At 50.8% G+C, this 26,031-nt stretch overlaps 31 non-coding genes across 31 annotated transcripts; all 31 read right to left on the bottom strand.

The window, feature by feature from the left end:
• Positions 1 to 1,092: 1,092 nt before the first annotated feature.
• On the bottom strand, positions 1,093 to 1,165 carry Trnaa-ugc. The gene has a single exon. It is a non-coding gene; the product is annotated as a tRNA-Ala (tRNA).
• A 1,002-nt stretch (positions 1,166 to 2,167) lies between these two features.
• Positions 2,168 to 2,240, bottom strand: Trnaa-agc. Its single transcript has one exon. It is a non-coding gene; the product is annotated as a tRNA-Ala (tRNA).
• A 416-nt stretch (positions 2,241 to 2,656) lies between these two features.
• Positions 2,657 to 2,729, bottom strand: Trnaa-ugc. The gene has a single exon. It is a non-coding gene; the product is annotated as a tRNA-Ala (tRNA).
• Positions 2,730 to 3,731: 1,002 nt separating this feature from the next.
• Trnaa-agc lies at positions 3,732 to 3,804 on the bottom strand. Its single transcript has one exon. It is a non-coding gene; the product is annotated as a tRNA-Ala (tRNA).
• Positions 3,805 to 4,220: 416 nt separating this feature from the next.
• Positions 4,221 to 4,293, bottom strand: Trnaa-ugc. Its single transcript has one exon. It is a non-coding gene; the product is annotated as a tRNA-Ala (tRNA).
• Positions 4,294 to 5,306: 1,013 nt separating this feature from the next.
• Trnaa-agc lies at positions 5,307 to 5,379 on the bottom strand. The gene has a single exon. It is a non-coding gene; the product is annotated as a tRNA-Ala (tRNA).
• Positions 5,380 to 5,795: 416 nt separating this feature from the next.
• Positions 5,796 to 5,868, bottom strand: Trnaa-ugc. The gene has a single exon. It is a non-coding gene; the product is annotated as a tRNA-Ala (tRNA).
• Positions 5,869 to 6,881: 1,013 nt separating this feature from the next.
• On the bottom strand, positions 6,882 to 6,954 carry Trnaa-agc. The gene has a single exon. It is a non-coding gene; the product is annotated as a tRNA-Ala (tRNA).
• Positions 6,955 to 7,370: 416 nt separating this feature from the next.
• Positions 7,371 to 7,443, bottom strand: Trnaa-ugc. Its single transcript has one exon. It is a non-coding gene; the product is annotated as a tRNA-Ala (tRNA).
• Positions 7,444 to 8,456: 1,013 nt separating this feature from the next.
• Trnaa-agc lies at positions 8,457 to 8,529 on the bottom strand. Its single transcript has one exon. It is a non-coding gene; the product is annotated as a tRNA-Ala (tRNA).
• Positions 8,530 to 8,945: 416 nt separating this feature from the next.
• Positions 8,946 to 9,018, bottom strand: Trnaa-ugc. Its single transcript has one exon. It is a non-coding gene; the product is annotated as a tRNA-Ala (tRNA).
• A 1,013-nt stretch (positions 9,019 to 10,031) lies between these two features.
• Positions 10,032 to 10,104, bottom strand: Trnaa-agc. The gene has a single exon. It is a non-coding gene; the product is annotated as a tRNA-Ala (tRNA).
• Positions 10,105 to 10,520: 416 nt separating this feature from the next.
• Positions 10,521 to 10,593, bottom strand: Trnaa-ugc. Its single transcript has one exon. It is a non-coding gene; the product is annotated as a tRNA-Ala (tRNA).
• Positions 10,594 to 11,606: 1,013 nt separating this feature from the next.
• Trnaa-agc lies at positions 11,607 to 11,679 on the bottom strand. Its single transcript has one exon. It is a non-coding gene; the product is annotated as a tRNA-Ala (tRNA).
• A 416-nt stretch (positions 11,680 to 12,095) lies between these two features.
• Positions 12,096 to 12,168, bottom strand: Trnaa-ugc. Its single transcript has one exon. It is a non-coding gene; the product is annotated as a tRNA-Ala (tRNA).
• Positions 12,169 to 13,181: 1,013 nt separating this feature from the next.
• On the bottom strand, positions 13,182 to 13,254 carry Trnaa-agc. The gene has a single exon. It is a non-coding gene; the product is annotated as a tRNA-Ala (tRNA).
• A 416-nt stretch (positions 13,255 to 13,670) lies between these two features.
• On the bottom strand, positions 13,671 to 13,743 carry Trnaa-ugc. The gene has a single exon. It is a non-coding gene; the product is annotated as a tRNA-Ala (tRNA).
• Positions 13,744 to 14,756: 1,013 nt separating this feature from the next.
• On the bottom strand, positions 14,757 to 14,829 carry Trnaa-agc. The gene has a single exon. It is a non-coding gene; the product is annotated as a tRNA-Ala (tRNA).
• A 416-nt stretch (positions 14,830 to 15,245) lies between these two features.
• On the bottom strand, positions 15,246 to 15,318 carry Trnaa-ugc. The gene has a single exon. It is a non-coding gene; the product is annotated as a tRNA-Ala (tRNA).
• A 1,013-nt stretch (positions 15,319 to 16,331) lies between these two features.
• Trnaa-agc lies at positions 16,332 to 16,404 on the bottom strand. Its single transcript has one exon. It is a non-coding gene; the product is annotated as a tRNA-Ala (tRNA).
• A 416-nt stretch (positions 16,405 to 16,820) lies between these two features.
• Positions 16,821 to 16,893, bottom strand: Trnaa-ugc. The gene has a single exon. It is a non-coding gene; the product is annotated as a tRNA-Ala (tRNA).
• Positions 16,894 to 17,906: 1,013 nt separating this feature from the next.
• On the bottom strand, positions 17,907 to 17,979 carry Trnaa-agc. Its single transcript has one exon. It is a non-coding gene; the product is annotated as a tRNA-Ala (tRNA).
• A 416-nt stretch (positions 17,980 to 18,395) lies between these two features.
• Positions 18,396 to 18,468, bottom strand: Trnaa-ugc. The gene has a single exon. It is a non-coding gene; the product is annotated as a tRNA-Ala (tRNA).
• A 1,502-nt stretch (positions 18,469 to 19,970) lies between these two features.
• On the bottom strand, positions 19,971 to 20,043 carry Trnaa-ugc. The gene has a single exon. It is a non-coding gene; the product is annotated as a tRNA-Ala (tRNA).
• Positions 20,044 to 21,056: 1,013 nt separating this feature from the next.
• Trnaa-agc lies at positions 21,057 to 21,129 on the bottom strand. The gene has a single exon. It is a non-coding gene; the product is annotated as a tRNA-Ala (tRNA).
• Positions 21,130 to 21,545: 416 nt separating this feature from the next.
• Trnaa-ugc lies at positions 21,546 to 21,618 on the bottom strand. Its single transcript has one exon. It is a non-coding gene; the product is annotated as a tRNA-Ala (tRNA).
• A 1,013-nt stretch (positions 21,619 to 22,631) lies between these two features.
• On the bottom strand, positions 22,632 to 22,704 carry Trnaa-agc. The gene has a single exon. It is a non-coding gene; the product is annotated as a tRNA-Ala (tRNA).
• A 416-nt stretch (positions 22,705 to 23,120) lies between these two features.
• Trnaa-ugc lies at positions 23,121 to 23,193 on the bottom strand. Its single transcript has one exon. It is a non-coding gene; the product is annotated as a tRNA-Ala (tRNA).
• A 1,002-nt stretch (positions 23,194 to 24,195) lies between these two features.
• Trnaa-agc lies at positions 24,196 to 24,268 on the bottom strand. The gene has a single exon. It is a non-coding gene; the product is annotated as a tRNA-Ala (tRNA).
• Positions 24,269 to 24,684: 416 nt separating this feature from the next.
• Positions 24,685 to 24,757, bottom strand: Trnaa-ugc. The gene has a single exon. It is a non-coding gene; the product is annotated as a tRNA-Ala (tRNA).
• Positions 24,758 to 25,759: 1,002 nt separating this feature from the next.
• On the bottom strand, positions 25,760 to 25,832 carry Trnaa-agc. The gene has a single exon. It is a non-coding gene; the product is annotated as a tRNA-Ala (tRNA).
• Positions 25,833 to 26,031: the final 199 nt, after the last annotated feature.

Raw genomic sequence — 26,031 nt, 5'->3', positions numbered from 1 at the left:
CCCATCATATATTACTATAGCCCGATAACCACAAACATTTATATACGAGGGTATGTGCTTGTGTAAATCCACTCGCAGTTGCCTGATACCATTCAAGACGGGGAACTTGTGAGCAGCAGACCACTTTTCTGCAAAATTGCTAATTATTCTCCCATAAGGAGCTATCACGGAATTGATCTGCTCAGCGGTGATTTCAAATGGTAGCTCAAAGATACGGACAGTTCTTAATCCAAAGCCAGCATGCGTAACACGAACTTCACTAACATTGCCATCGTGATGTTTGAACTTAAATGTTCCGCCACTAGATTCAACAATTTTGTCACACAATTCCGTGTTTTTAAGCTTGACATACACAATACTACTCACAATTGAAAGGTGAATACCTATAATATCCTCAAACGAAATTTTCACAACTTCTTCTAACCACGTCTCAATTTCGAACGAATTCGGTCTCTGCCCTTTCTGGTCAAAAACAAATTTCAATGTGTCTCTCCTATTAGGCTGATCCATCTCTCCTTCTAATATGAATCCATCAAGAGTCTCAAATAACGCAGTAACTACTGCAACAGGCGCTTGACTTACCGAGCGGAGCGCAGCAGACCGCAGCGCACAGCACACGCCGGAGGTCCGCACACCACGGCCGCCAAAAGCCGACTGCCATCTGAGCTACGCTCCCTGCTGACGAACTGCGCTACATACAGCCATATCAATGGCGCAGACCCTTGCACTCCCATTATTCCGCTGACAAACACTACTCTCAATGTGTCCGTGAGGGTGTCTTTCAGGTTTCCTGCATTCTGTATCGAATCGTAGTTGGCCAAAATCAAAGTGGCACGCACGACGTCGAAAATAGCGTTCGGCCAACGCTCTGAGGTAGACGAACGTGTTGTCCACTCTCTAGACTTCATTGAGGTTAGGCCGTTATACCTAAGGCAGATTTGCACTCGATGACACCTCGACAACAGCCGGTCCTCACATTTACGTCTTGCTCTCCTTACGTCAGTATACGAGTCTGTGACGCTGGCTTTGCAACATCTTGCGTGCCTTTAGGCTCGCCGCGACCAACACTTACCACGCACTGACCACAAAACATGGAGGCGCCGGGGCTTGAACCCGGGACCTCCCACATGCAAAGCGAACGCTCTACCAACTGAGCTACGCCCCCAAGCACAACCAAGCTGCGCTGTTCTCCGTTCTTTGCTACTCTTATGTGCACGGACACGATGGTTGGTTGGTTTGCAGGGGTGAAGGGACCAGAGTACAAAGGCGCGGACACGTTCATATACGCAAGAGTTCCAAGTAGTTTCGATGCTCTGGTATTACGACTGCAAATTCCGTCCGTTTTTAACGTCTTAAATTGAAGGGACAGTCACAAGTTGCTCCGTTTTCACTCCATGTCGACAATCACACAGCACCTGAGGTAACAAGCACATCTGAAGACCCATTGTGCACTCGACTGTTCATGCCAACTCACTGCCTCGCACTTTACTACTGTGTACCACTCTTGTCGTCCAACTGCAAAAGACTGGGCCACAACAACTTTCCGCGTCTCCATTGCACTGCGCAAACTACGAAACGCTCCCCAAACATGGCACTCACCCACGCAGACGACTTTTCCGACTTTACACGACGCTCACGCTAGTGACAGCCTTATTTAGAGCTTGACGTCGCACACAAGCGAATGAGCACATTTCGCCTACGACTTAGGCCGCCCTCCTAGTGTGGCTGTTCGGTGTCTGCAGGCAGCGAGGGGCTGCAAGCTTCCTGTGTTCGCGCCTATGTCACCTCTGCTTGCTTGTCAGAGACAGAGTATCGCAAAACATACAACTCACTCCATGAATTGATTGCTACGGCATCTGTCATCAGCAGTCACAACTAGCAACACCAGTAGCAGCCGACTGCACGTAAAGAATTGGAATGTGCAGTGGGATTTTTGTGAATTCGGCGCAAGGCTGATCTTTGCGACATAGGTTTGAGAATCTTATGGGAACACTTGTACTGTTTCTAAATTAAGTGTAGTGGTGGGAGGAGGGTGCTTCGTGCGCATTACAGCACGCTTGCCAATTGTGGCTGCTAATCGTTGGCTCGTATCTGCCTTGACACATTTTCTGGCTGTGAATTATTCCACTTGCATGGCAGTGTGCGCATGTTGGGGTGTTAAAAATTCTGGAGGCGCTGGGTATCGATCCCAGTACCTCTCGCATGCTAGGCGAGCGCTCTACCATCTGAGCTACGCCCCCTGCTGACGAACTGCGCTACGTACAGCCATATCAATGGCACAGACCCTTGCACTCCCATTATTCCGCTGACAAACACTACTCTCAATGTGTCCGTGAGGGTGTCTTTCAGGTTTCCTGCATTCTGTATCGAATCGTAGTTGGCCAAAATCAAAGTGGCACGCACGACGTCGAAAATAGCGTTCGGCCAACGCTCTGAGGTAGACGAACGTGTTGTCCACTCTCTAGACTTCATTGAGGTTAGGCCGTTATACCTAAGGCAGATTTGCACTCGATGACACCTCGACAACAGCCGGTCCTCACATTTACGTCTTGCTCTCCTTACGTCAGTATACGAGTCTGTGACGCTGGCTTTGCAACATCTTGCGTGCCTTTAGGCTCGCCGCGACCAACACTTACCACGCACTGACCACAAAACATGGAGGCGCCGGGGCTTGAACCCGGGACCTTTCACATGCAAAGCGAACGCTCTACCAACTGAGCTACGCCCCCAAGCACAACCAAGCTGCGCTGTTCTCCGTTCTTTGCTACTCTTATGTGCACGGACACGATGGTTGGTTGGTTTTCAGGGGTGAAGGGACCAGAGTACAAAGGCGCGGATACGTTCATATACGCAAGAGTTCCAAGTAGTTTCGATGCTCTGGTATTACGACTGCAAATTCCGTCCGTTTTTAACTTCTTAAATTGAAGGGACAGTCACAAGTTGCTCCGTTTTCACTCCATGTCGACAATCACACAGCACCTGAGGTAACAAGCACATCTGAAGACCCATTGTGCACTCGACTGTCCATGCCAACTCACTGCCTCGCACTTTACTACTGTGTACCACTCTTGTCGTCCAACTGCAAAAGACTGGGCCACAACAACTTTCCGCGTCTCCATTGCACTGCGCAAACTACGAAACGCTCCCCAAACATGGCACTCACCCACGCAGACGACTTTTCCGACTTTACACGACGCTCACGCTAGTGACAGCCTTATTTAGAGCTTGACGTCGCACACAAGCGAATGAGCACATTTCGCCTACGACTTAGGCCGCCCTCCTAGTGTGGCTGTTCGGTGTCTGCAGGCAGCGAGGGGCTGCAAGCTTCCTGTGTTCGCGCCTATGTCACCTCTGCTTGCTTGTCAGAGACAGAGTATCGCAAAACATACAACTCACTCCATGAATTGATTGCTACGGCATCTGTCATCAGCAGTCACAACTAGCAACACCAGTAGCAGCCGACTGCACGTAAAGAATCGGAATGTGCAGTGGGATTTTTGTGAATTCGGCGCAAGGCTGATCTTTGCGACATAGGTTTGAGAATCTTATGGGAACACTTGTACTGTTTCTAAATTAAGTGTAGTGGTGGGAGGAGGGTGCTTCGTGCGCATTACAGCACGCTTGCCAATTGTGGCTGCTAATCGTTGGCTCGTATCTGCCTTGACACATTTTCTGGCTGTGAATTATTCCACTTGCATGGCAGTGTGCGCATGTTGGTGTGTTAAAAATTCTGGAGGCGCTGGGTATCGATCCCAGTACCTCTCGCATGCTAAGCGAGCGCTCTACCATCTGAGCTACGCCCCCTGCTGACGAACTGCGCTACATACAGCCATATCAATGGCACAGACCCTTGCACTCCCATTATTCCGCTGACAAACACTACTCTCAATGTGTCCGTGAGGGTGTCTTTCAGGTTTCCTGCATTCTGTATCGAATCGTAGTTGGCCAAAATCAAAGTGGCACGCACAACGTCGAAAATAGCGTTCGGCCAACGCTCTGAGGTAGACGAACGTGTTGTCCACTCTCTAGACTTCATTGAGGTTAGGCCGTTATACCTAAGGCAGATTTGCACTCGATGACACCTCGACAACAGCCGGTCCTCACATTTACGTCTTGCTCTCCTTACGTCAGTATACGAGTCTGTGACGCTGGCTTTGCAACATCTTGCGTGCCTTTAGGCTCGCCGCGACCAACACTTACCACGCACTGACCACAAAACATGGAGGCGCCGGGGCTTGAACCCGGGACCTTTCACATGCAAAGCGAACGCTCTACCAACTGAGCTACGCCCCCAAGCACAACCAAGCTGCGCTGTTCTCCGTTCTTTGCTACTCTTATGTGCACGGACACGATGGTTGGTTGGTTTGCAGGGGTGAAGGGACCAGAGTACAAAGGCGCGGATACGTTCATATACGCAAGAGTTCCAAGTAGTTTCGATGCTCTGGTATTACGACTGCAAATTCCGTCCGTTTTTAACGTCTTAAATTGAAGGGACAGTCACAAGTTGCTCCGTTTTCACTCCATGTCGACAATCACACAGCACCTGAGGTAACAAGCACATCTGAAGACCCATTGTGCACTCGACTGTTCATGCCAACTCACTGCCTCGCACTTTACTACTGTGTACCACTCTTGTCGTCCAACTGCAAAAGACTGGGCCACAACAACTTTCCGCGTCTCCATTGCACTGCGCAAACTACGAAACGCTCCCCAAACATGGCACTCACCCACGCAGACGACTTTTCCGACTTTACACGACGCTCACGCAACGCTCACACTAGTGACAGCCTTATTTAGAGCTTGACGTCGCACACAAGCGAATGAGCACATTTCGCCTACGACTTAGGCCGCCCTCCTAGTGTGGCTGTTCGGTGTCTGCAGGCAGCGAGGGGCTGCAAGCTTCCTGTGTTCGCGCCTATGTCACCTCTGCTTGCTTGTCAGAGACAGAGTATCGCAAAACATACAACTCACTCCATGAATTGATTGCTACGGCATCTGTCATCAGCAGTCACAACTAGCAACACCAGTAGCAGCCGACTGCACGTAAAGAATCGGAATGTGCAGTGGGATTTTTGTGAATTCGGCGCAAGGCTGATCTTTGCGACATAGGTTTGAGAATCTTATGGGAACACTTGTACTGTTTCTAAATTAAGTGTAGTGGTGGGAGGAGGGTGCTTCGTGCGCATTACAGCACGCTTGCCAATTGTGGCTGCTAATCGTTGGCTCGTATCTGCCTTGACACATTTTCTGGCTGTGAATTATTCCACTTGCATGGCAGTGTGCGCATGTTGGTGTGTTAAAGATTCTGGAGGCGCTGGGTATCGATCCCAGTACCTCCCGCATGCTAAGCGAGCGCTCTACCATCTGAGCTACGCCCCCTGCTGACGAACTGCGCTACATACAGCCATATCAATGGCACAGACCCTTGCACTCCCATTATTCCGCTGACAAACACTACTCTCAATGTGTCCGTGAGGGTGTCTTTCAGGTTTCCTGCATTCTGTATCGAATCGTAGTTGGCCAAAATCAAAGTGGCACGCACGACGTCGAAAATAGCGTTCGGCCAACGCTCTGAGGTAGACGAACGTGTTGTCCACTCTCTAGACTTCATTGAGGTTAGGCCGTTATACCTAAGGCAGATTTGCACTCGATGACACCTCGACAACAGCCGGTCCTCACATTTACGTCTTGCTCTCCTTACGTCAGTATACGAGTCTGTGACGCTGGCTTTGCAACATCTTGCGTGCCTTTAGGCTCGCCGCGACCAACACTTACCACGCACTGACCACAAAACATGGAGGCGCCGGGGCTTGAACCCGGGACTTTTCACATGCAAAGCGAACGCTCTACCAACTGAGCTACGCCCCCAAGCACAACCAAGCTGCGCTGTTCTCCGTTCTTTGCTACTCTTATGTGCACGGACACGATGGTTGGTTGGTTTGCAGGGGTGAAGGGACCAGAGTACAAAGGCGCGGATACGTTCATATACGCAAGAGTTCCAAGTAGTTTCGATGCTCTGGTACTACGACTGCAAATTCCGTCCGTTTTTAACGTCTTAAATTGAAGGGACAGTCACAAGTTGCTCCGTTTTCACTCCATGTCGACAATCACACAGCACCTGAGGTAACAAGCACATCTGAAGACCCATTGTGCACTCGACTGTTCATGCCAACTCACTGCCTCGCACTTTACTACTGTGTACCACTCTTGTCGTCCAACTGCAAAAGACTGGGCCACAACAACTTTCCGCGTCTCCATTGCACTGCGCAAACTACGAAACGCTCCCCAAACATGGCACTCACCCACGCAGACGACTTTTCCGACTTTACACGACGCTCACGCAACGCTCACACTAGTGACAGCCTTATTTAGAGCTTGACGTCGCACACAAGCGAATGAGCACATTTCGCCTACGACTTAGGCCGCCCTCCTAGTGTGGCTGTTCGGTGTCTGCAGGCAGCGAGGGGCTGCAAGCTTCCTGTGTTCGCGCCTATGTCACCTCTGCTTGCTTGTCAGAGACAGAGTATCGCAAAACATGCAACTCACTCCATGAATTGATTGCTACGGCATCTGTCATCAGCAGTCACAACTAGCAACACCAGTAGCAGCCGACTGCACGTAAAGAATCGGAATGTGCAGTGGGATTTTTGTGAATTCGGCGCAAGGCTGATCTTTGCGACATAGGTTTGAGAATCTTATGGGAACACTTGTACTGTTTCTAAATTAAGTGTAGTGGTGGGAGGAGGGTGCTTCGTGCGCATTACAGCACGCTTGCCAATTGTGGCTGCTAATCGTTGGCTCGTATCTGCCTTGACACATTTTCTGGCTGTGAATTATTCCACTTGCATGGCAGTGTGCGCATGTTGGTGTGTTAAAAATTCTGGAGGCGCTGGGTATCGATCCCAGTACCTCTCGCATGCTAAGCGAGCGCTCTACCATCTGAGCTACGCCCCCTGCTGACGAACTGCGCTACATACAGCCATATCAATGGCACAGACCCTTCCACTCCCATTATTCCGCTGACAAACACTACTCTCAATGTGTCCGTGAGGGTGTCTTTCAGGTTTCCTGCATTCTGTATCGAATCGTAGTTGGCCAAAATCAAAGTGGCACGCACGACGTCGAAAATAGCGTTCGGCCAACGCTCTGAGGTAGACGAACGTGTTGTCCACTCTCTAGACTTCATTGAGGTTAGGCCGTTATACCTAAGGCAGATTTGCACTCGATGACACCTCGACAACAGCCGGTCCTCACATTTACGTCTTGCTCTCCTTACGTCAGTATACGAGTCTGTGACGCTGGCTTTGCAACATCTTGCGTGCCTTTAGGCTCGCCGCGACCAACACTTACCACGCACTGACCACAAAACATGGAGGCGCCAGGGCTTGAACCCGGGACCTTCCACATGCAAAGCGAACGCTCTACCAACTGAGCTACGCCCCCAAGCACAACCAAGCTGCGCTGTTCTCCGTTCTTTGCTGCTCTTATGTGCACGGACACGATGGTTGGTTGGTTTGCAGGGGTGAAGGGACCAGAGTACAAAGGCGCGGATACGTTCATATACGCAAGAGTTCCAAGTAGTTTCGATGCTCTGGTATTACGACTGCAAATTCCGTCCGTTGTTAACGTCTTAAATTGAAGGGACAGTCACAAGTTGCTCCGTTTTCACTCCATGTCGACAATCACACAGCACCTGAGGTAACAAGCACATCTGAAGACCCATTGTGCACTCGACTGTTCATGCCAACTCACTGCCTCGCACTTTACTACTGTGTACCACTCTTGTCGTCCAACTGCAAAAGACTGGGCCACAACAACTTTCCGCGTCTCCATTGCACTGCGCAAACTACGAAACGCTCCCCAAACATGGCACTCACCCACGCAGACGACTTTTCCGACTTTACACGACGCTCACGCAACGCTCACACTAGTGACAGCCTTATTTAGAGCTTGACGTCGCACACAAGCGAATGAGCACATTTCGCCTACGACTTAGGCCGCCCTCCTAGTGTGGCTGTTCGGTGTCTGCAGGCAGCGAGGGGCTGCAAGCTTCCTGTGTTCGCGCCTATGTCACCTCTGCTTGCTTGTCAGAGACAGAGTATCGCAAAACATACAACTCACTCCATGAATTGATTGCTACGGCATCTGTCATCAGCAGTCACAACTAGCAACACCAGTAGCAGCCGACTGCACGTAAAGAATCGGAATGTGCAGTGGGATTTTTGTGAATTCGGCGCAAGGCTGATCTTTGCGACATAGGTTTGAGAATCTTATGGGAACACTTGTACTGTTTCTAAATTAAGTGTAGTGGTGGGAGGAGCGTGCTTCGTGCGCATTACAGCACGCTTGCCAATTGTGGCTGCTAATCGTTGGCTCGTATCTGCCTTGACACATTTTCTGGCTGTGAATTATTCCACTTGCATGGCAGTGTGCGCATGTTGGTGTGTTAAAAATTCTGGAGGCGCTGGGTATCGATCCGAGTACCTCTCGCATGCTAAGCGAGCGCTCTACCATCTGAGCTACGCCCCCTGCTGACGAACTGCGCTACATACAGCCATATCAATGGCACAGACCCTTGCACTCCCATTATTCCGCTGACAAACACTACTCTCAATGTGTCCGTGAGGGTGTCTTTCAGGTTTCCTGCATTCTGTATCGAATCGTAGTTGGCCAAAATCAAAGTGGCACGCACGACGTCGAAAATAGCGTTCGGCCAACGCTCTGAGGTAGACGAACGTGTTGTCCACTCTCTAGACTTCATTGAGGTTAGGCCGTTATACCTAAGGCAGATTTGCACTCGATGACACCTCGACAACAGCCGGTCCTCACATTTACGTCTTGCTCTCCTTACGTCAGTATACGAGTCTGTGACGCTGGCTTTGCAACATCTTGCGTGCCTTTAGGCTCGCCGCGACCAACACTTACCACGCACTGACCACAAAACATGGAGGCGCCGGGGCTTGTACCCGGGACCTCCCAGATGCAAAGCGAACGCTCTACCAACTGAGCTACGCCCCCAAGCACAACCAAGCTGCGCTGTTCTCCGTTCTTTGCTACTCTTATGTGCACGGACACGATGGTTGGTTGGTTTGCAGGGGTGAAGGGACCAGAGTACAAAGGCGCGGACACGTTCATATACGCAAGAGTTCCAAGTAGTTTCGATGCTCTGGTATTACGACTGCAAATTCCGTCCGTTGTTAACGTCTTAAATTGAAGGGACAGTCACAAGTTGCTCCGTTTTCACTCCATGTCGACAATCACACAGCACCTGAGGTAACAAGCACATCTGAAGACCCATTGTGCACTCGACTGTTCATGCCAACTCACTGCCTCGCACTTTACTACTGTGTACCACTCTTGTCGTCCAACTGCAAAAGACTGGGCCACAACAACTTTCCGCGTCTCCATTGCACTGCGCAAACTACGAAACGCTCCCCAAACATGGCACTCACCCACGCAGACGACTTTTCCGACTTTACACGACGCTCACGCAACGCTCACACTAGTGACAGCCTTATTTAGAGCTTGACGTCGCACACAAGCGAATGAGCACATTTCGCCTACGACTTAGGCCGCCCTCCTAGTGTGGCTGTTCGGTGTCTGCAGGCAGCGAGGGGCTGCAAGCTTCCTGTGTTCGCGCCTATGTCACCTCTGCTTGCTTGTCAGAGACAGAGTATCGCAAAACATACAACTCACTCCATGAATTGATTGCTACGGCATCTGTCATCAGCAGTCACAACTAGCAACACCAGTAGCAGCCGACTGCACGTAAAGAATCGGAATGTGCAGTGGGATTTTTGTGAATTCGGCGCAAGGCTGATCTTTGCGACATAGGTTTGAGAATCTTATGGGAACACTTGTACTGTTTCTAAATTAAGTGTAGTGGTGGGAGGAGGGTGCTTCGTGCGCATTACAGCACGCTTGCCAATTGTGGCTGCTAATCGTTGGCTCGTATCTGCCTTGACACATTTTCTGGCTGTGAATTATTCCACTTGCATGGCAGTGTGCGCATGTTGGTGTGTTAAAAATTCTGGAGGCGCTGGGTATCGATCCCAGTACCTCTCGCATGCTAAGCGAGCGCTCTACCATCTGAGCTACGCCCCCTGCTGACGAACTGCGCTACATACAGCCATATCAATGACACAGACCCTTGCACTCCCATTATTCCGCTGACTAACACTACTCTCAATGTGTCCGTGAGGGTGTCTTTCAGGTTTCCTGCATTCTGTATCGAATCGTAGTTGGCCAAAATCAAAGTGGCACGCACGACGTCGAAAATAGCGTTCGGCCAACGCTCTGAGGTAGACGAACGTGTTGTCCACTCTCTAGACTTCATTGAGGTTAGGCCGTTATACCTAAGGCAGATTTGCACTCGATGACACCTCGACAACAGCCGGTCCTCACATTTACGTCTTGCTCTCCTTACGTCAGTATACGAGTCTGTGACGCTGGCTTTGCAACATCTTGCGTGCCTTTAGGCTCGCCGCGACCAACACTTACCACGCACTGACCACAAAACATGGAGGCGCCGGGGCTTGTACCCGGGACCTCCCAGATGCAAAGCGAACGCTCTACCAACTGAGCTACGCCCCCAAGCACAACCAAGCTGCGCTGTTCTCCGTTCTTTGCTACTCTTATGTGCACGGACACGATGGTTGGTTGGTTTGCAGGGGTGAAGGGACCAGAGTACAAAGGCGCGGACACGTTCATATACGCAAGAGTTCCAAGTAGTTTCGATGCTCTGGTATTACGACTGCAAATTCCGTCCGTTGTTAACGTCTTAAATTGAAGGGACAGTCACAAGTTGCTCCGTTTTCACTCCATGTCGACAATCACACAGCACCTGAGGTAACAAGCACATCTGAAGACCCATTGTGCACTCGACTGTTCATGCCAACTCACTGCCTCGCACTTTACTACTGTGTACCACTCTTGTCGTCCAACTGCAAAAGACTGGGCCACAACAACTTTCCGCGTCTCCATTGCACTGCGCAAACTACGAAACGCTCCCCAAACATGGCACTCACCCACGCAGACGACTTTTCCGACTTTACACGACGCTCACGCAACGCTCACACTAGTGACAGCCTTATTTAGAGCTTGACGTCGCACACAAGCGAATGAGCACATTTCGCCTACGTCTTAGGCCGCCCTCCTAGTGTGGCTGTTCGGTGTCTGCAGGCAGCGAGGGGCTGCAAGCTTCCTGTGTTCGCGCCTATGTCACCTCTGCTTGCTTGTCAGAGACAGAGTATCGCAAAACATACAACTCACTCCATGAATTGATTGCTACGGCATCTGTCATCAGCAGTCACAACTAGCAACACCAGTAGCAGCCGACTGCACGTAAAGAATCGGAATGTGCAGTGGGATTTTTGTGAATTCGGCGCAAGGCTGATCTTTGCGACATAGGTTTGAGAATCTTATGGGAACACTTGTACTGTTTCTAAATTAAGTGTAGTGGTGGGAGGAGGGTGCTTCGTGCGCATTACAGCACGCTTGCCAATTGTGGCTGCTAATCGTTGGCTCGTATCTGCCTTGACACATTTTCTGGCTGTGAATTATTCCACTTGCATGGCAGTGTGCGCATGTTGGTGTGTTAAAAATTCTGGAGGCGCTGGGTATCGATCCCAGTACCTCTCGCATGCTAAGCGAGCGCTCTACCATCTGAGCTACGCCCCCTGCTGACGAACTGCGCTACATACAGCCATATCAATGACACAGACCCTTGCACTCCCATTATTCCGCTGACAAACACTACTCTCAATGTGTCCGTGAGGGTGTCTTTCAGGTTTCCTGCATTCTGTATCGAATCGTAGTTGGCCAAAATCAAAGTGGCACGCACGACGTCGAAAATAGCGTTCGGCCAACGCTCTGAGGTAGACGAACGTGTTGTCCACTCTCTAGACTTCATTGAGGTTACGCCGTTATACCTAAGGCAGATTTGCACTCGATGACACCTCGACAACAGCCGGTCCTCACATTTACGTCTTGCTCTCCTTACGTCAGTATACGAGTCTGTGACGCTGGCTTTGCAACATCTTGCGTGCCTTTAGGCTCGCCGCGACCAACACTTACCACGCACTGACCACAAAACATGGAGGCGCCGGGGCTTGTACCCGGGACCTCCCACATGCAAAGCGAACGCTCTACCAACTGAGCTACGCCCCCAAGCACAACCAAGCTGCGCTGTTCTCCGTTCTTTGCTGCTCTTATGTGCACGGACACGATGTTTGGCTGGTTTGCAGGGGTGAAGGGACCAGAGTACAAAGGCGCGGACACGTTCATATATGCAAGAGTTCCAAGTAGTTTCGATGCTCTGGTATTACGACTGCAAATTCCGTCCGTTTTTAACGTCTTAATATGAAGGGACAGTCACAAGTTGCTCCGTTTTCACTCCATGTCGACAATCACACAGCACCTGAGGTAACAAGCACATCTGAAGACCCATTGTGCACTCGACTGTTCATGCCAACGCACTGCCTCGCACTTTACTACTGTGTACCACTCTTGTCGTCCAACTGCAAAAGACTGGGCCACAACAACTTTCCGCGTCTCCATTGCACTGCGCAAACTACGAAACGCTCCCCAAACATGGCACTCACCCACGCAGACGACTTTTCCGACTTTACACGACGCTCACGCAACGCTCACACTAGTGACAGCCTTATTTAGAGCTTGACGTCGCACACAAGCGAATGAGCACATTTCGCCTACGACTTAGGCAGCCCTCCTAGTGTGGCTGTTCGGTGTCTGCAGGCAGCGAGGGGCTGCAAGCTTCCTGTGTTCGCGCCTATGTCACCTCTGCTTGCTTGACAGAGACAGAGTATCGCAAAACATACAACTCACTCCATGAATTGATTGCTACGGCATCTGTCATCAGCAGTCACAACTAGCAACACCAGTAGCAGCCGACTGCACGTAAAGAATCGGAATGTGCAGTGGGATTTTTGTGAATTCGGCGCAAGGCTGATCTTTGCGACATAGGTTTGAGAATCTTATGGGAACACTTGTACTGTTTCTAAATTAAGTGTAGTGGTGGGAGGATGGTGCTTCGTGCGCATTACAGCACGCTTGCCAATTGTGGCTGCTAATCGTTGGCTCGTATCTGCCTTGACACATTTTCTGGCTGTGAAATATTCCACTTGCATGGCAGTGTGCGCATGTTGGTGTGTTAAAAATTCTGGAGGCGCTGGGTATCGATCCCAGTACCTCTCGCATGCTAAGCGAGCGCTCTACCATCTGAGCTACGCCCCCTGCTGACGAACTGCGCTACATACAGCCATATCAATGACACAGACCCTTGCACTCCCATTATTCCGCTGACTAACACTACTCTCAATGTGTCCGTGAGGGTGTCTTTCAGGTTTCCTGCATTCTGTATCGAATCGTAGTTGGCCAAAATCAAAGTGGCACGCACGACGTCGAAAATAGCGTTCGGCCAACGCTCTGAGGTAGACGAACGTGTTGTCCACTCTCTAGACTTCATTGAGGTTAGGCCGTTATACCTAAGGCAGATTTGCACTCGATGACACCTCGACAACAGCCGGTCCTCACATTTACGTCTTGCTCTCCTTACGTCAGTATACGAGTCTGTGACGCTGGCTTTGCAACATCTTGCGTGCCTTTAGGCTCGCCGCGACCAACACTTACCACGCACTGACCACAAAACATGGAGGCGCCGGGGCTTGTACCCGGGACCTCCCAGATGCAAAGCGAACGCTCTACCAACTGAGCTACGCCCCCAAGCACAACCAAGCTGCGCTGTTCTCCGTTCTTTGCTACTCTTATGTGCACGGACACGATGGTTGGTTGGTTTGCAGGGGTGAAGGGACCAGAGTACAAAGGCGCGGACACGTTCATATACGCAAGAGTTCCAAGTAGTTTCGATGCTCTGGTATTACGACTGCAAATTCCGTCCGTTGTTAACGTCTTAAATTGAAGGGACAGTCACAAGTTGCTCCGTTTTCACTCCATGTCGACAATCACACAGCACCTGAGGTAACAAGCACATCTGAAGACCCATTGTGCACTCGACTGTTCATGCCAACTCACTGCCTCGCACTTTACTACTGTGTACCACTCTTGTCGTCCAACTGCAAAAGACTGGGCCACAACAACTTTCCGCGTCTCCATTGCACTGCGCAAACTACGAAACGCTCCCCAAACATGGCACTCACCCACGCAGACGACTTTTCCGACTTTACACGACGCTCACGCAACGCTCACACTAGTGACAGCCTTATTTAGAGCTTGACGTCGCACACAAGCGAATGAGCACATTTCGCCTACGACTTAGGCCGCCCTCCTAGTGTGGCTGTTCGGTGTCTGCAGGCAGCGAGGGGCTGCAAGCTTCCTGTGTTCGCGCCTATGTCACCTCTGCTTGCTTGTCAGAGACAGAGTATCGCAAAACATACAACTCACTCCATGAATTGATTGCTACGGCATCTGTCATCAGCAGTCACAACTAGCAACACCAGTAGCAGCCGACTGCACGTAAAGAATCGGAATGTGCAGTGGGATTTTTGTGAATTCGGCGCAAGGCTGATCTTTGCGACATAGGTTTGAGAATCTTATGGGAACACTTGTACTGTTTCTAAATTAAGTGTAGTGGTGGGAGGAGGGTGCTTCGTGCGCATTACAGCACGCTTGCCAATTGTGGCTGCTAATCGTTGGCTCGTATCTGCCTTGACACATTTTCTGGCTGTGAATTATTCCACTTGCATGGCAGTGTGCGCATGTTGGTGTGTTAAAAATTCTGGAGGCGCTGGGTATCGATCCCAGTACCTCTCGCATGCTAAGCGAGCGCTCTACCATCTGAGCTACGCCCCCTGCTGACGAACTGCCCTACATACAGCCATATCAATGACACAGACCCTTGCACTCCCATTATTCCGCTGACAAACACTACTCTCAATGTGTCCGTGAGGGTGTCTTTCAGGTTTCCTGCATTCTGTATCGAATCGTAGTTGGCCAAAATCAAAGTGGCACGCACGACGTCGAAAATAGCGTTCGGCCAACGCTCTGAGGTAGACGAACGTGTTGTCCACTCTCTAGACTTCATTGAGGTTAGGCCGTTATACCTAAGGCAGATTTGCACTCGATGACACCTCGACAACAGCCGGTCCTCACATTTACGTCTTGCTCTCCTTACGTCAGTATACGAGTCTGTGACGCTGGCTTTGCAACATCTTGCGTGCCTTTAGGCTCGCCGCGACCAACACTTACCACGCACTGACCACAAAACATGGAGGCGCCGGGGCTTGTACCCGGGACCTCCCACATGCAAAGCGAACGCTCTACCAACTGAGCTACGCCCCCAAGCACAACCAAGCTGCGCTGTTCTCCGTTCTTTGCTGCTCTTATGTGCACGGACACGATGGTTGGCTGGTTTGCAGGGGTGAAGGGACCAGAGTACAAAGGCGCGGACACGTTCATATATGCAAGAGTTCCAAGTAGTTTCGATGCTCTGGTATTACGACTGCAAATTCCGTCCGTTTTTAACGTCTTAATATGAAGGGACAGTCACAAGTTGCTCCGTTTTCACTCCATGTCGACAATCACACAGCACCTGAGGTAACAAGCACATCTGAAGACCCATTGTGCACTCGACTGTTCATGCCAACGCACTGCCTCGCACTTTACTACTGTGTACCACTCTTGTCGTCCAACTGCAAAAGACTGGGCCACAACAACTTTCCGCGTCTCCATTGCACTGCGCAAACTACGAAACGCTCCCCAAACATGGCACTCACCCACGCAGACGACTTTTCCGACTTTACACGACGCTCACGCAACGCTCACACTAGTGACAGCCTTATTTAGAGCTTGACGTCGCACACAAGCGAATGAGCACATTTCGCCTACGACTTAGGCCGCCCTCCTAGTGTGGCTGTTCGGTGTCTGCAGGCAGCGAGGGGCTGCAAGCTTCCTGTGTTCGCGCCTATGTCACCTCTGCTTGCTTGACAGAGACAGAGTATCGCAAAACATACAACTCACTCCATGAATTGATTGCTACGGCATCTGTCATCAGCAGTCACAACTAGCAACACCAGTAGCAGCCGACTGCACGTAAAGAATCGGAATGTGCAGTGGGATTTTTGTGAATTCGGCGCAAGGCTGATCTTTGCGACATAGGTTTGAGAATCTTATGGGAACACTTGTACTGTTTCTAAATTAAGTGTAGTGGTGGGAGGAGGGTGCTTCGTGCGCATTACAGCACGCTTGCCAATTGTGGCTGCTAATCGTTGGCTCGTATCTGCCTTGACACATTTTCTGGCTGTGAAATATTCCACTTGCATGGCAGTGTGCGCATGTTGGTGTGTTAAAAATTCTGGAGGCGCGGGGTATCGATCCCAGTACCTCTCGCATGCTAAGCGAGCGCTCTACCATCTGAGCTACGCCCCCTGCTGACGAACTGCGCTACATACAGCCATATCAATGGCACAGACCCTTGCACTCCCATTATTCCGCTGACAAACACTACTCTCAATGTGTCCGTGAGGGTGTCTTTCAGGTTTCCTGCATTCTGTATCGAATCGTAGTTGGCCAAAATCAAAGTGGCACGCACGACGTCGAAAATAGCGTTCGGCCAACGCTCTGAGGTAGACGAACGTGTTGTCCACTCTCTAGACTTCATTGAGGTTAGGCCGTTATACCTAAGGCAGATTTGCACTCGATGACACCTCGACAACAGCCGGTCCTCACATTTACGTCTTGCTCTCCTTACGTCAGTATACGAGTCTGTGACGCTGGCTTTGCAACATCTTGCGTGCCTTTAGGCTCGCCGCGACCAACACTTACCACGCACTGACCACAAAACATGGAGGCGCCGGGGCTTGAACCCAGGACCTCCCACATGCAAAGCGAACGCTCTACCAACTGAGCTACGCCCCCAAGCACAACCAAGCTGCGCTGTTCTCCGTTCTTTGCTACTCTTATGTGCACGGACACGATGGTTGGTTGGTTTGCAGGGGTGAAGGGACCAGAGTACAAAGGCGCGGACACGTTCATATACGCAAGAGTTCCAAGTAGTTTCGATGCTCTGGTATTACGACTGCAAATTCCGTCCGTTTTTAACGTCTAAAATTGAAGGGACAGTCACAAGTTGCTCCGTTTTCACTCCATGTCGACAATCACACAGCACCTGAGGTAACAAGCACATCTGAAGACCCATTGTGCACTCGACTGTTCATGCCAACTCACTGCCTCGCACTTTACTACTGTGTACCACTCTTGTCGTCCAACTGCAAAAGACTGGGCCACAACAACTTTCCGCGTCTCCATTGCACTGCGCAAACTACGAAACGCTCCCCAAACATGGCACTCACCCACGCAGACGACTTTTCCGACTTTACACGACGCTCACGCAACGCTCACACTAGTGACAGCCTTATTTAGAGCTTGACGTCGCACACAAGCGAATGAGCACATTTCGCCTACGACTTAGGCCGCCCTCCTAGTGTGGCTGTTCGGTGTCTGCAGGCAGCGAGGGGCTGCAAGCTTCCTGTGTTCGCGCCTATGTCACCTCTGCTTGCTTGACAGAGACAGAGTATCGCAAAACATACAACTCACTCCATGAATTGATTGCTACGGCATCTGTCATCAGCAGTCACAACTAGCAACACCAGTAGCAGCCGACTGCACGTAAAGAATCGGAATGTGCAGTGGGATTTTTGTGAATTCGGCGCAAGGCTGATCTTTGCGACATAGGTTTGAGAATCTTATGGGAACACTTGTACTGTTTCTAAATTAAGTGTAGTGGTGGGAGGAGGGTGCTTCGTGCGCATTACAGCACGCTTGCCAATTGTGGCTGCTAATCGTTGGCTCGTATCTGCCTTGACACATTTTCTGGCTGTGAATTATTCCACTTGCATGGCAGTGTGCGCATGTTGGTGTGTTAAAAATTCTGGAGGCGCTGGGTATCGATCCCAGTACCTCTCGCACGCTAAGCGAGCGCTCTACCATCTGAGCTACGCCCCCTGCTGACGAACTGCGCTACATACAGCCATATCAATGACACAGACCCTTGCACTCCCATTATTCCGCTGACAAACACTACTCTCAATGTGTCCGTGAGGGTGTCTTTCAGGTTTCCTGCATTCTGTATCGAATCGTAGTTGGCCAAAATCAAAGTGGCACGCACGACGTCGAAAATAGCGTTCGGCCAACGCTCTGAGGTAGACGAACGTGTTGTCCACTCTCTAGACTTCATTGAGGTTAGGCCGTTATACCTAAGGCAGATTTGCACTCGATGACACCTCGACAACAGCCGGTCCTCACATTTACGTCTTGCTCTCCTTACGTCAGTATACGAGTCTGTGACGCTGGCTTTGCAACATCTTGCGTGCCTTTAGGCTCGCCGCGACCAACACTTACCACGCACTGACCACAAAACATGGAGGCGCCGGGGCTTGTACCCGGGACCTCCCACATGCAAAGCGAACGCTCTACCAACTGAGCTACGCCCCCAAGCACAACCAAGCTGCGCTGTTCTCCGTTCTTTGCTACTCTTATGTGCACGGACACGATGGTTGGTTGGTTTGCAGGGGTGAAGGGACCAGAGTACAAAGGCGCGGACACGTTCATATACGCAAGAGTTCCAAGTAGTTTCGATGCTCTGGTATTACGACTGCAAATTCCGTCCGTTGTTAACGTCTTAAATTGAAGGGACAGTCACAAGTTGCTCCGTTTTCACTCCATGTCGACAATCACACAGCACCTGAGGTAACAAGCACATCTGAAGACCCATTGTGCACTCGACTGTTCATGCCAACTCACTGCCTCGCACTTTACTACTGTGTACCACTCTTGTCGTCCAACTGCAAAAGACTGGGCCACAACAACTTTCCGCGTCTCCATTGCACTGCGCAAACTACGAAACGCTCCCCAAACATGGCACTCACCCACGCAGACGACTTTTCCGACTTTACACGACGCTCACGCAACGCTCACACTAGTGACAGCCTTATTTAGAGCTTGACGTCGCACACAAGCGAATGAGCACATTTCGCCTACGACTTAGGCCGCCCTCCTAGTGTGGCTGTTCGGTGTCTGCAGGCAGCGAGGGGCTGCAAGCTTCCTGTGTTCGCGCCTATGTCACCTCTGCTTGCTTGTCAGAGACAGAGTATCGCGAAACATACAACTCACTCCATGAATTGATTGCTACGGCATCTGTCATCAGCAGTCACAACTAGCAACACCAGTAGCAGCCGACTGCACGTAAAGAATCGGAATGTGCAGTGGGATTTTTGTGAATTCGGCGCAAGGCTGATCTTTGCGACATAGGTTTGAGAATCTTATGGGAACACTTGTACTGTTTCTAAATTAAGTGTAGTGGTGGGAGGAGGGTGCTTCGTGCGCATTACAGCACGCTTGCCAATTGTGGCTGCTAATCGTTGGCTCGTATCTGCCTTGACACATTTTCTGGCTGTGAAATATTCCACTTGCATGGCAGTGTGCGCATGTTGGTGTGTTAAAAATTCTGGAGGCGCTGGGTATCGACCCCAGTACCTCTCGCATGCTAACCGAGCGCTCTACCATCTGAGCTACGCCCCCTGCTGACGAACTGCGCTACATACAGCCATATCAATGGCACAGACCCTTGCACTCCCATTATTCCGCTGACAAACACTACTCTCAATGTGTCCGTGAGGGTGTCTTTCAGGTTTCCTGCATTCTGTATCGAATCGTAGTTGGCCAAAATCAAAGTGGCACGCACGACGTCGAAAATAGCGTTCGGCCAACGCTCTGAGGTAGACGAACGTGTTGTCCACTCTCTAGACTTCATTGAGGTTAGGCCGTTATACCTAAGGCAGATTTGCACTCGATGACACCTCGACAACAGCCGGTCCTCACATTTACGTCTTGCTCTCCTTACGTCAGTATACGAGTCTGTGACGCTGGCTTTGCAACATCTTGCGTGCCTTTAGGCTCCCCGCGACCAACACTTACCACGCACTGACCACAAAACATGGAGGCGCCGGGGCTTGAACCCGGGACCTCCCACATGCAAAGCGAACGCTCTACCAACTGAGCTACGCCCCCAAGCACTACCAAGCTGCGCTGTTCTCCGTTCTTTGCTACTCTTATGTGCACGGACACGATGGTTGGTTGGTTTGCAGGGGTGAAGGGACCAGAGTACAAAGGCGCGGACACGTTCATATACGCAAGAGTTCCAAGTAGTTTCGATGCTCTGGTATTACGACTGCAAATTCCGTCCGTTTTTAACGTCTTAAATTGAAGGGACAGTCACAAGTTGCTCCGTTTTCACTCCATGTCGACAATCACACAGCACCTGAGGTAACAAGCACATCTGAAGACCCATTGTGCACTCGACTGTTCATGCCAACTCACTGCCTCGCACTTTACTACTGTGTACCACTCTTGTCGTCCAACTGCAAAAGACTGGGCCACAACAACTTTCCGCGTCTCCATTGCACTGCGCAAACTACGAAACGCTCCCCAAACATGGCACTCACCCACGCAGACGACTTTTCCGACTTTACACGACGCTCACGCAACGCTCACACTAGTGACAGCCTTATTTAGAGCTTGACGTCGCACACAAGCGAATGAGCACATTTCGCCTACGACTTAGGCCGCCCTCCTAGTGTGGCTGTTCGGTGTCTGCAGGCAGCGAGGGGCTGCAAGCTTCCTGTGTTCGCGCCTATGTCACCTCTGCTTGCTTGTCAGAGACAGAGTATCGCAAAACATACAACTCACTCCATGAATTGATTGCTACGGCATCTGTCATCAGCAGTCACAACTAGCAACACCAGTAGCAGCCGACTGCACGTAAAGAATCGGAATGTGCAGTGGGATTTTTGTGAATTCGGCGCAAGGCTGATCTTTGCGACATAGGTTTGAGAATCTTATGGGAACACTTGTACTGTTTCTAAATTAAGTGTAGTGGTGGGAGGAGGGTTCTTCGTGCGCATTACAGCACGCTTGCCAATTGTGGCTGCTAATCGTTGGCTCGTATCTGCCTTGACACATTTTCTGGCTGTGAATTATTCCACTTGCATGGCAGTGTGCGCATGTTGGTGTGTTAAAAATTCTGGAGGCGCTGGGTATCGATCCCAGTACCTCTCGCATGCTAAGCGAGCGCTCTACCATCTGAGCTACGCCCCCTGCTGACGAACTGCGCTACATACAGCCATATCAATGACACAGACCCTTGCACTCCCATTATTCCGCTGACAAACACTACTCTCAATGTGTCCGTGAGGGTGTCTTTCAGGTTTCCTGCATTCTGTATCGAATCGTAGTTGGCCAAAATCAAAGTGGCACGCACGACGTCGAAAATAGCGTTCGGCCAACGCTCTGAGGTAGACGAACGTGTTGTCCACTCTCTAGACTTCATTGAGGTTAGGCCGTTATACCTAAGGCAGATTTGCACTCGATGACACCTCGACAACAGCCGGTCCTCACATTTACGTCTTGCTCTCCTTACGTCAGTATACGAGTCTGTGACGCTGGCTTTGCAACATCTTGCGTGCCTTTAGGCTCGCCGCGACCAACACTTACCACGCACTGACCACAAAACATGGAGGCGCCGGGGCTTGTACCCGGGACCTCCCACATGCAAAGCGAACGCTCTACCAACTGAGCTACGCCCCCAAGCACAACCAAGCTGCGCTGTTCTCCGTTCTTTGCTACTCTTATGTGCACGGACACGATGGTTGGTTGGTTTGCAGGGGTGAAGGGACCAGAGTACAAAGGCGCGGACACGTTCATATACGCAAGAGTTCCAATTAGTTTCGATGCTCTGGTATTACGACTGCAAATTCCGTCCGTTTTTAACGTCTTAAATTGAAGGGACAGTCACAAGTTGCTCCGTTTTCACTCCATGTCGACAATCACACAGCACCTGAGGTAACAAGCACATCTGAAGACCCATTGTGCACTCGACTGTTCATGCCAACTCACTGCCTCGCACTTTACTACTGTGTACCACTCTTGTCGTCCAACTGCAAAAGACTGGGCCACAACAACTTTCCGCGTCTCCATTGCACTGCGCAAACTACGAAACGCTCCCCAAACATGGCACTCACCCACGCAGACGACTTTTCCGACTTTACACGACGCTCACGCAACGCTCACGCTAGTGACAGCCTTATTTAGAGCTTGACGTCGCACACAAGCGAATGAGCACATTTCGCCTACGACTTAGGCCGCCCTCCTAGTGTGGCTGTTCGGTGTCTGCAGGCAGCGAGGGGCTGCAAGCTTCCTGTGTTCGCGCCTATGTCACCTCTGCTTGCTTGTCAGAGACAGAGTATCGCAAAACATACAAGTCACTCCATGAATTGATTGCTACGGCATCTGTCATCAGCAGTCACAACTAGCAACACCAGTAGCAGCCGACTGCACGTCAAGAATTGGAATGTGCAGTGGGATTTTTGTGAATTCGGCGCAAGGCTGATCTTTGCGACATAGGTTTGAGAATCTTATGGGAACACTTGTACTGTTTCTAAATTAAGTGTAGTGGTGGGAGGAGGGTTCTTCGTGCGCATTACAGCACGCTTGCCAATTGTGGCTGCTAATCGTTGGCTCGTATCTGCCTTGACACATTTTCTGGCTGTGAATTATTCCACTTGCATGGCAGTGTGCGCATGTTGGGGTGTTAAAAATTCTGGAGGCGCTGGGTATCGATCCCAGTACCTCTCGCATGCTAAGCGAGCGCTCTACCATCTGAGCTACGCCCCCTGCTGACGAACTGCGCTACATACAGCCATATCAATGGCACAGACCCTTGCACTCCCATTATTCCGCTGACAAACACTACTCTCAATGTGTCCGTGAGGGTGTCTTTCAGGTTTCCTGCATTCTGTATCGAATCGTAGTTGGCCAAAATCAAAGTGGCACGCACGACGTCGAAAATAGCGTTCGGCCAACGCTCTGAGGTAGACGAACGTGTTGTCCGCTCTCTAGACTTCATTGAGGTTAGGCCGTTATACCTAAGGCAGATTTGCACTCGATGACACCTCGACAACAGCCGGTCCTCACATTTACGTCTTGCTCTCCTTACGTCAGTATACGAGTCTGTGACGCTGGCTTTGCAACATCTTGCGTGCCTTTAGGCTCGCCTCGACCAACACTTACCACGCACTGACCACAAAACATGGAGGCGCCGGGGCTTGAACCCGGGACCTTTCACATGCAAAGCGAACGCTCTACCAACTGAGCTACGCCCCCAAGCACAACCAAGCTGCGCTGTTCTCCGTTCTTTGCTACTCTTATGTGCACGGACACGATGGTTGGTTGGTTTGCAGGGGTGAAGGGACCAGAGTACAAAGGCGCGGACACGTTCATATACGCAAGAGTTCCAATTAGTTTCGATGCTCTGGTATTACGACTGCAAATTCCGTCCGTTTTTAACGTCTTAAATTGAAGGGACAGTCACAAGTTGCTCCGTTTTCACTCCATGTCGACAATCACACAGCACCTGAGGTAACAAGCACATCTGAAGACCCATTGTGCACTCGACTGTTCATGCCAACTCACTGCCTCGCACTTTACTACTGTGTACCACTCTTGTCGTCCAACTGCAAAAGACTGGGCCACAACAACTTTCCGCGTCTCCATTGCACTGCGCAAACTACGAAACGCTCCCCAAACATGGCACTCACCCACGCAGACGACTTTTCCGACTTTACACGACGCTCACGCTAGTGACAGCCTTATTTAGAGCTTGACGTCGCACACAAGCGAATGAGCACATTTCGCCTACGACTTAGGCCGCCCTCCTAGTGTGGCTGTTCGGTGTCTGCAGGCAGCGAGGGGCTGCAAGCTTCCTGTGTTCGCGCCTATGTCACCTCTGCTTGCTTGTCAGAGACAGAGTATCGCAAAACATACAAGTCACTCCATGAATTGATTGCTACGGCATCTGTCATCAGCAGTCACAACTAGCAACACCAGTAGCAGCCGACTGCACGTCAAGAATTGGAATGTGCAGTGGGATTTTTGTGAATTCGGCGCAAGGCTGATCTTTGCGACATAGGTTTGAGAATCTTATGGGAACACTTGTACTGTTTCTAAATTAAGTGTAGTGGTGGGAGGAGGGTTCTTCGTGCGCATTACAGCACGCTTGCCAATTGTGGCTGCTAATCGTTGGCTCGTATCTGCCTTGACACATTTTCTGGCTGTGAATTATTCCACTTGCATGGCAGTGTGCGCATGTTGGGGTGTTAAAAATTCTGGAGGCGCTGGGATTCGATCCCAGTACCTCTCGCATGCTAAGCGAGCGCTCTACCATCTGAGCTACGCCCCCTGCTGACGAACTGCTCTACATACAGCCATATCAATGGCACAGACCCTTGCACTCCCATTATTCCGCTGACAAACACTACTCTCAATGTGCCCGTGAGGGTGTCTTTCAGGTTTCCTGCATTCTGTATCGAATCGTAGTTGGCCAAAATCAAAGTGGCACGCACGACGTCGAAAATAGCGTTCGGCCAACGCTCTGAGGTAGACGAACGTGTTGTCCGCTCTCTAGACTTCATTGAGGTTAGGCCGTTATACCTAAGGCAGATTTGCACTCGATGACACCTCGACAACAGCCGGTCCTCACATTTACGTCTTGCTCTCCTTACGTCAGTATACGAGTCTGTGACGCTGGCTTTGCAACATCTTGCGTGCCTTTAGGCTCGCCGCGACCAACACTTACCACGCACTGACCACAAAACATGGAGGCGCCGGGGCTTGAACCCGGGACCTTTCACATGCAAAGCGAACGCTCTACCAACTGAGCTACGCCCCCAAGCACAACCAAGCTGCGCTGTTCTCCGTTCTTTGCTACTCTTATGTGCACGGACACGATGGTTGGTTGGTTTGCAGGGGTGAAGGGACCAGAGTACAAAGGCGCGGACACGTTCATATACGCAAGAGTTCCAAGTAGTTTCGATGCTCTGGTATTACGACTGCAAATTCCGTCCGTTTTTAACGTCTTAAATTGAAGGGACAGTCACAAGTTGCTCCGTTTTCACTCCATGTCGACAATCACACAGCACCTGAGGTAACAAGCACATCTGAAGACCCATTGTGCACTCGACTGTTCATGCCAACTCACTGCCTCGCACTTTACTACTGTGTACCACTCTTGTCGTCCAACTGCAAAAGACTGGGCCACAACAACTTTCCGCGTCTCCATTGCACTGCGCAAACTACGAAACGCTCCCCAAACATGGCACTCACCCACGCAGACGACTTTTCCGACTTTACACGACGCTCACGCTAGTGACAGCCTTATTTGAAGCTTGACGTCGCACACAAGCGAATGAGCACATTTCGCCTACGACTTAGGCCGCCCTCCTAGTGTGGCTGTTCGGTGTCTGCAGGCAGCGAGGGGCTGCAAGCTTCCTGTGTTCGCGCCTATGTCACCTCTGCTTGCTTGTCAGAGACAGAGTATCGCAAAACATACAACTCACTCCATGAATTGATTGCTACGGCATCTGTCATTAGCAGTCACAACTAGCAACACCAGTAGCAGCCGACTGCACGTCAAGAATTGGAATGTGCAGTGGGATTTTTGTGAATTCGGCGCAAGGCTGATCTTTGCGACATAGGTTTGAGAATCTTATGGGAACACTTGTACTGTTTCTAAATTAAGTGTAGTGGTGGGAGGAGGGTTCTTCGTGCGCATTACAGCACGCTTGCCAATTGTGGCTGCTAATCGTTGGCTCGTATCTGCCTTGACACATTTTCTGGCTGTGAATTATTCCACTTGCATGGCAGTGTGCGCATGTTGGGGTGTTAAAAATTCTGGAGGCGCTGGGATTCGATCCCAGTACCTCTCGCATGCTAAGCGAGCGCTCTACCATCTGAGCTACGCCCCCTGCTGACGAACTGCTCTACATACAGCCATATCAATGGCACAGACCCTTGCACTCCCATTATTCCGCTGACGAACACTACTCTCAATGTGTCCGTGAGGGTGTCTTTCAGGTTTCCTGCATTCTGTATCGAATCGTAGTTGGCCAAAATCAAAGTGGCACGCACGACGTCGAAAATAGCGTTCGGCCAACGCTCTGAGGT

The sequence above is a fragment of the Schistocerca piceifrons genome, chromosome 9 (genome assembly GCF_021461385.2).
Source record: "Schistocerca piceifrons isolate TAMUIC-IGC-003096 chromosome 9, iqSchPice1.1, whole genome shotgun sequence".
NCBI classification, from domain to species: Eukaryota; Metazoa; Arthropoda; class Insecta; order Orthoptera; family Acrididae; genus Schistocerca; species Schistocerca piceifrons.
The sequence above is the reverse complement of the archived record's forward strand: the minus strand, read 5'-3'. Positions and strand labels throughout refer to the sequence as shown.